The sequence below is a fragment of the Pyxicephalus adspersus genome, chromosome 1, assembly GCF_032062135.1.
Source record: "Pyxicephalus adspersus chromosome 1, UCB_Pads_2.0, whole genome shotgun sequence".
Lineage (NCBI taxonomy): Eukaryota > Metazoa > Chordata > Amphibia > Anura > Pyxicephalidae > Pyxicephalus > Pyxicephalus adspersus.
The window spans coordinates 28,991,388-29,000,229 of NC_092858.1; positions in this window are offsets into that span (position 1 = coordinate 28,991,388).

An 8,842-nucleotide genomic window follows, 5' to 3' on the forward strand; every position below is an offset into this window, starting at 1 on the left:
AGGATTATTATTGGAGTTTTTTTGGATAGTGCAAAAATAATAAATTTTCCCTGTTTCTACCAATGATGGATTTGCCTACTTTTTCTATTTCTTAGTTTTATTGTTCATGTTCCTTTGTGACTTTTTCCATTCAGGAGCTCTGTCTACACACTTGTCTGCTACAATTTCAATCAGCCCTGAAGAAACTTGTTGACAGTGGCTGTGATTTCAATCAGCCTGGCAAGAAATAATGGAACTGGTAAACTGCAAAGCAGTACAGTACATTTTGCTACCATGTACAAGGACAAAGACAAAGAAAGGCAAAAAAATAACAAATCACATATTGTTTTTTTTCAGTTATATTTAAAAAAGGTCAGGAAATAATTCAATATACGATAATAAGCTGCCGGCATTAAATTATTCATTTTTTTCAGCTATTTGTATTTTGATGTTATTACCAATGGAAAGGTATACGCCCTGAGAAAAAGCCTATTGCTGACAGCAACCAATCAGGTTTAGGCTAAAAAATGAATGTCGGAATCTGCTATTATGGACAAGGCATTTTTGCAAACTGATAGCAACTTGTAGTGCGCCTGGGCACACAAACCACAACCAACTCCAGATATCCTTGAATCAGGTTTATTCAAAGCGGCACAGCACAGCAAGGGTTAATTTCAATCAAGCAAGGTACAGAAGGATAAGGCAAATGCAGGTCAGTAACAATCCGAGGTCAGGGCTGGCAGCAGGCAGAATGGTCAATAACAATCCGAGGTCAGGGCTGGCAGAGTTCAATCAGAGTTAGTTTCAGACCAGGTCACTGAGGAGATGACAAGCAGATAAAGTTTAACATATACAAGACACACCCAAGCACACTGTGGTAACAGAGGCTATATCGGGCAATGGTGTAATGGACAGGCTCTCCTTAAATGGCCAGGATGACCAATCACCTTGCGCCACCTGGCACTGTCTGATAGGAGACTGAGTAAATCCCCTGCAGCTGATTGGCCGCAGGGAATTCAAACTAACTCTGTCCCGCCCTAGGGCGAGGCAGCCGAGTGCCACGCCCTCGGGGGGTACAAGAGGGACGCATGGTGACACGCGCACCTCTTCCCACAGTACCCCTGGGACCTGCACTACTTTGCACTTGCAAAGGAGTGCTGGGAGCAGGATCCACATCCAAAGGGATGCAAGGGCTGCTGCCTGGCTGAACAGTACTTTGGCCAGGGCGGATCCCTCCGCCTGTAGAGACAGACAAGCTGCGAGCAGGACAGCAGCCTCGGCCATGTTGCCTGCTACTGTGGCTGGGAACCCCAGGGACACCGCGGGCTCGCAGGGCGGGTAAGTTCCTTACACAACTCAATGTAATGTTAATGTATAGTGGTGCTTAAAAGTTTGTGAACTATTTACCATTTTCTAGATTTTTATATGAATGTGACCTAAAACATCATCTGATTTTTAAACGTAAATGAAGAAAACCTAAACAAATGAAACAAAAATGATTAAATTTTGGTCAAATATTTATTGAACAAATTCATCCAATAACATATCTGCACGTGGCAAAAGAAGATGAATTGTGCTTCCAGTATTTGGTGCAGCAATAACTGCATCTAAATGTTTGCAGTAACTGTTTATCAATCCTGCACATGAATTTAAACCCATTCTTCCATACAGAACAGCTTCAGCTTTTGGATGTTGGTGGGTTTCCTCACATGAACCACTTGCTTTAGGTTTTACCACAACATTTCAATTGAATTAGGGTCAGGACTTTAAATTGGCCATTCCAGAACATTCCCTTTATTCCTCTTAATCCATTCTTTGGTAGAACATCATTACTCTTTGTCCACTGGGTGGATTGACATTCTCAATTTCACTTTTCTAGTGAAAGAGAGCATCAATCCACCTAGAGTGAAGCAATTTTTTTTTATTGGAGAGCAATAAAAGCCTATCCAGGGCTTCAACAGTACATTAATCTACCAAAACCTGATACAGTTATGGCTAGTTATTTGCATAAAATGGTAAACTTGTAGTTGGTGTTTGGTACATACTGTATATAGAAGTTTTTCAGTTGTTCCAGGAAATGGCTTGGATTCCCATATGTCAGTATACCTTTACCTAAGTTAACCTCTAGGTTCGCCTGCTATCAATTTTTCTGTATATATCCAACAGTTCTTATCGATGCATAATAACAAACCGCCACATTTTCCAGAGACTCCTTATTGGACACCTGCACCTTCAACTGAAATAGGCATTTAACTTGCATAAGTCAACACAATTGTCCTTTCCATTGTGCTTATATCCTTTATAAAGCTATTTCTTTGTTCTGTTTAGTGCTCCCCAAATGTCCCCAGGACTTTCTGGCAGCATCCCAGGTTTAATAACTAAGGCAAAGTGGATCTGGAGATGGGAACAATTCTACAAACAGTAAGGTTTGCCCAACAGGTTCTGTCTTATTGACTTTCCATCCTGCAGACGTCACAGCTCTGTGGCCACTACTTTCCCTGGATGCAGCTAGTATGTCTGCTATGAAAGTCTGTATATGTGCAGTATGTACCTGGTAATGTAAAGTAAATGTTTAATAATTCTAAAAAGGTACATTCATCCTGTAAAATATTTTTTAGATTGAACATCTGCAACTGAGACCACTTAGTCTCTTTAACATGTTAGGTGTAGGATTCAGTAAGGTAGAGTTGAGTTTTAGTTTTGTCCTCCATAAACTCCAAATTGTTTCTAAAACACAAGCCTGTCTTAAACATTAAATCAGTAGATTTAGTTTTGGATTAATGGCATGCAATATTTTACCTCCAGACAAACAGAAAAAAGGAGGGTAGCCAGAGTCCTTGTTGAGTTAATAATAAACCATACAAATAGGAACACACAACCAGTTGAAGGCACACAATGAAATGCTCACAGCCTGGAGAGTGCTGGCAGCTGCAGCCTGTCTCTATGTGTCACATTGCTTCACTCTCCACCATGGTGTTCTGTAGAACAAAGATTCTTTTAGTACCAGGGGTCAGAGCAGCTTTTGTCATGTTCCCCTCTCCCTGTGAAGCCGGTGACCTCACTGCTGAATCTAAACTGTCAGATGTTTAGAAGGACAGTTGGGAAAGCTGTAACACCTAGCCCTATCCTTCCCTGCCAGGGTTATTGTTCTATATTGTATGTCTGCTCAGTGAGGAGTCAATTAGAGAAAATGAGTTTGGAGTTGGGACTAATCTAGCGGTGTAGGTGGGCAGCTTTATGTTGTATTAAATGTTCTAGTTGAGGATCAAAACTGAACTTCACAATTTAGGATCTTTCATTTCCCCGTGAGAGCATTTTACAGGTGGCATCAAAGTTCATTATGCCATATTAATCACAACTGATTGGACTTCTGAGAAAATCAAAGCAAACCAGTCATCCAGTAGAAGACTCAAGTTACAAAAGAGAGTGTGTTACTGACTGTTACTCTATGTTACACTCTACACAGTGTTACACTGTGACACTATACTGAGTGTTACTCTATGGATCTGTCAATTAAGCAACAGCACATACAAGAAAGCAGGAACATTATTTTTGTCCTATGTAATAAGTCTTGAATTTGTCCTACATCACATATGGGTGCTTTGCCTTAAATATTAAAACTTCCTTTTCTGAGATTACACTTATGTCTCCTTCTCCAAACATATACTCAGCCTTATATAGCTTCTAAACCACCTGCTTACAAATTCTACAGACTGAATTGAAACTTCAGTATTCATATAATATGGGAATTTAGCACACAAAATACTTTAAGTAACTAAATTCAGGAGTTATTATTAATATAATTTTGCAAAATAATATTTATAAGAGATTGTATAAAAGTTAAAGAAAAGAAAAGGGAAAATGTACAGACATATAAGTGTTTATTACATTTACATAATTTGATGCAACTAAATTTTACACAGTTTGAATATATATAAATAAATGTGAAATAATATATAAGAGCTGCAAATAAGATGCATGGGCTTAGCAACATAGGATAAAAAATATGAAAACATGTATAATAAATATATATAAATATATATATATTGTTTTTATAATACTTAATGCTTTAGAAATTCAAATTTTCATCTAGTTAAGGTTTCTGCAATAAAGCTTAGGTTTAATTTAACACTGGTATGGGGTTCAGAGGTGTAAATTTTGCCAAATAAAAATATTAATACCTATTGTAGGATAGTAGCTTATCCGCAGTCCTTGTTGGTCCAGTTGGATCATTGATGTGATGTATTCTCTATAAGCGAGCATAATACTGTCTCTACTTACCCATGTGGCAGAGAAATTCAAAATGGTATGACCATCACCAGAACAGGTGGTTAAAGTGTGAAGTGAACCATAGCTGCCCCAACAGAACTTAGAATTTATCATATAATGTTTTGACGCATACCTAATTTGGACAGTGGCATGACAGATTATCTTCTGTATACGTCCTGGTTTGTTAAAGAAAAAAAATACCAGTACCAAATAATGAACAAAACTTTTAAACACTGAGTATTGTGTCCCTAGGGAGAACTGACCCTGACCCAAAAGGCCATGCCTACAAAGCTGCCATATGTAGAGCACTGTGGGGAAATTTGGTTTGGTTTATTATTAGCTGTGTATAGATCACACCCATTACTGCTTGTTGGATGTTTGTGCCAAGCAGTAATTGCCAGAACAGAATTACAGACAGTAAATTGTATAATGTGGTGTGTTTTCACTTGGAGTGCCTGAAATAACAGACAAGACAAAGATCATAAAAGTTTGGAGTGGCTCACAATACATCTTCATGGCAGATTACTGACCTGTTTCTTCCTTGTACATCCTTGTATGATGAAAGACAATAGATAAACTGGACTATTGCCCTTTTCCCACGGGGAATGCACTGGTCACAGGCTGACCTCTGACACAGACCAATCATCTTGCACAGTCAGAGAAAGTTAAACTTCTGTAACATGAACTGTAAAGAGAAGTGAAAGGTAATGGGAAGAAACTGATGTTACTTGGAGGCATTCTAAACATTTATAGAGTTGTCACTCACATACCAGGAACAAGTGCTGGACTATAATGGCAGGACTGGAACCTTTTTTTTTGTTTGTCATTGTTTTCACAAATGTTTTATAAATTTTATGTAGCTTTTTCTTTTGTTTATCAAGTTTTTTTTTATTGTTTGTTTATTTTATATGTCCTGAGACTTCTTTTTTGTTAATGATCCTATACTGTATTTCTATATCTTTTCAAAGATGCCTGTCCTTTTTTTAATGGAGAGTGGCAGATCCTTGATGAGAAGAAACAGAATCCAGATGAGTGGTTGCTTTTTAAATCTGCCTCTATATCTATTGCTCTTGGGCAACACAGTTAGATCAGTGGTTAGCACACTGGCCCTTGCAGTACTAGGTCACCAGTTCAAATCCTGGCCAGGGTACTATCTGCATGGAGGTTGAATAGTCTTCTTGTGTCTGCGTGGGTTTCCTCCTAGATCCTAAAACGCATGCAGTTAGGTTTGTTGGCTTTTCCTCAAAAATTGTCCTTAGACTGCGTTAATGACATATGACTATGATAGGGTCATTAGAATGGGAGCCCCTTTGAGAGACAGTTAATGATATGACTATTGACTTAGTAAAGTGCTGCATAATATGTCAGGACTAAATAATTTTACAAACAGCTTCCAAACGCAGTGCAGGTTACAATATGAATTTGACTGGATGTTCAGGAAAAACTTGACCTTTTTTATTTATTTTGCACAATGCGCCAAAACATGAACAATACTGACATAGATCCTGCAAAGCTCAAAGAAATAGTCTTTGGCACAGACAGGAGTATACAGGAAATAGTATCTGAAAAAATAGATTTTATTTTTTCATGTTTAACTCTGGTGTAAAGTGTCATCATATTACATCCAGGTCTTACATTCCCCTGACCCTGTCCAGGTAACCAAGCCACATTCACATAGTTAATCATCACAATTACCCAGTACAATGATGCGTTTGCTGACTGTTTCTAAACTACTTGACTGCAAGGCATTAATTGTAGTTTGTAAAATGTTAACTGCTGCAACAGCTGGGATTGTATATACAGTCTGTGTATATCTGCTTGGGTCATGTGGAAATCCAGTGTTTTCCTTGTGTCACTGTGAAAGGGCTACGTCAGTGCAATTCATCCCCAAGAAACCATTACTTAATGTAATTACATGACATCACAAAACAAACTAAACATTTCCCTCTGGTACATTGTGTTTCTAATTCCTTGAAATGACCCCAAACCACAAGAAGACAACTTGCAACTGGAAAATTATTTCTTACAAAAATCAATGCACACATCCAGGATAGATGTAATAAATTTAGTACTATATTGACTATTTGTGTTCCACAGTGTGTATTTCCATGACCAGGGTAGTGCGGATCCCCTGCCCAGTTCCACTTCCTTTCCCCCCCCGCCACCGAGGCCCCTTCCGCAAACTTTTTTGCTAGCAGGAACAACACCCCTTGAATGGGCTGCCCCGCCATAACTTTTCCAGGCCCCTTTTCCCAAGCACTCCACTCTTCCCACACTGCTGTGTATGCTTTCCAAGTTCTCTCACTCACCGACCTCTGAACTAACCCTCCGATAATCCCCTCGCAACATCCCACAGGTGAACCGGGCAAAGCTGACCAACTTCTTCCGCCTCCGGGGCTAGCTCCCGAAACCGCTGGCACTGTGAACGAGACAAAGCATCCGCCACACTATTAGCTACCCCAGGTATATGCCGTGCAAAAATAAACACATTGTGCTCCATACATTTAAAAACTAAATACCTCAACAAACGAACTGCTGGCCCCGATGAAACGGAAAAACTATTGATGGCCTGCACCACCCCCAAATTATCACAATAAAACCTGACCTTCTTATTGGTCATTTCCTTACCCCACAACTCCAATGCCAGCACTATCGGAAATAGCTCCAACACAATTAAATTCTTTACTAACCCCTCCTCCACCCACACCTGCGGCCAAGCCCCTGCACTCCATTTACCCGCAAAATAGGCTCCAAAACCAACTCCCCCAGCCGCATCCATGAACAGTTCTAAATCTACTGCATCAACTGGCCCCTCCAACCATAGAGCCTTCCCATTGAACCGTTCCAAAAATAAATCCCAAGCCACTAAATCGTCCCTTACACCCTTATTCAACCTAACAAAATGACCCGGTGCCTTGACCCCAGCCGTAGCCGCTGCCAACCTCCTACAAAACACCCTACCCATCCGCACTACTCTGCAGGCAAAATTCAATTTTCCTAGCAAAGATTGCACTTCCTGCAACCTCATTTTCCTTCTCCCAATGGCCGCCTTCAGCTCCGCCCTAAGTCCCAGCAACTTATTCTCCGGTAGCCTACTTTCCATAGCCACCGTGTCAAGTTCAATGCCCAAAAAGGTCAATGTCGTCACTGGCCCTTCCGTTTTGTCATCTGCCAAAGGAACCCCAAATTTCTCCACCATATGCTGTAGTGTAGCTAACAAAACTCTACAAACCGAACTACCCGCTGGACCTATTAACAAAAAATCGTCCAGATAGTGAATAACCGAAAAACCGAAACGCACATGAAATAGAACAACCCATCGGAAGACATCTGTCTACATAATACTCCCCCTCCCACTTACAACCCAACAAACGCAAGCAATCCGGGTGCACTGGTAACAGCCGAAAGGCGGCTTCAATATCCTCTTTTGCCAACAGAGCACCCGGCCCATACCTCTGCACCCATTTAATTGCTGCATCGAACGACGTGTAAGCAACCGTACATGCCCCAGGATCAATACCATCATTAACCGAACCCCCTCGAGGGAAGGATAAATGATGTATCATCCTGAATTTCCCAGCCTCCTTTTTTGGAACCAAACCCAATGGGGAAACAACCAGACCCTCTAGTGGTGGGGAAAGAAAGGGGCCACTCATCCTGCCCAAACTTACCTCCTTGATCAATTTTTCTTTCACCACCTCTGGGCATCGCAGCGCCGATAACAAATTCCTCGGTTCCTTCGCCGTTCCCCCCACCGCACTAGGAATCCGGAATCCCTCCGTAAACCCCACCTCTAAAACCCTGGCTGCTGCTCTATTAGGATACTTATCTAAAAAGGGGAGCATCCTTCCTACCTTCACTGGCGTCACCCCCTTTTCCAGCTCTGTCCCCGACCCTCCCGGGATTTTGTTTGAAGCACCGCGCCAGGCCGTGACTGCCCCCACATCCTGAGCATTCGTGGCGAAAACGACAACTCCCCCCAAACTTGCAACCCCCTTCATTGAATAACCAACACACGCCTTTTTTCTTGCTCCCTGTCTGCCCCCCAAACGGGACCCCACTATTGCCTTGAAAAGTCTGTCCCCCCCCAGCTTGCCGCCCCCCAGCCATCAGCCTCATCCACAAACCAATATCCTTGTGGTCCCATCTTAAGGAAGGTCTCACAGCTTTCCGCTAACGAAACTGTTCGTCATAGCGCAACCAACACCCCCCCCTCATATTGCCTATATGCCTCCCGCACAGTATCCAAATAACAAAAGAGGGCCCCACACTGATCAGGCTGTTTTTCGCTAATCACCCCTGCCAAGATACTAAAGGCTTGGAGCCAATTAAGGAATGTCCGCGGTATCGCCCTATGCCTCTTGAGCTCATTCTCATCCTTCCGCCCCTCACCCCCAGTCCCCCGCTCCAGATTAAAACGTTCCAGAGGTAGTAATGAAAAAATGTCCACATATTCTCCCTTGGATATCTTCTCTCGCACTTCTTCCTTCAAGTGAACCCCCAGCGGACCTTCAAAACATACATACACCTCCCCCCGGGCTGCATCCCCAACTAAATCCTTTTCCCCACTTCTCCCCTCATTTGCCCCCCCAGC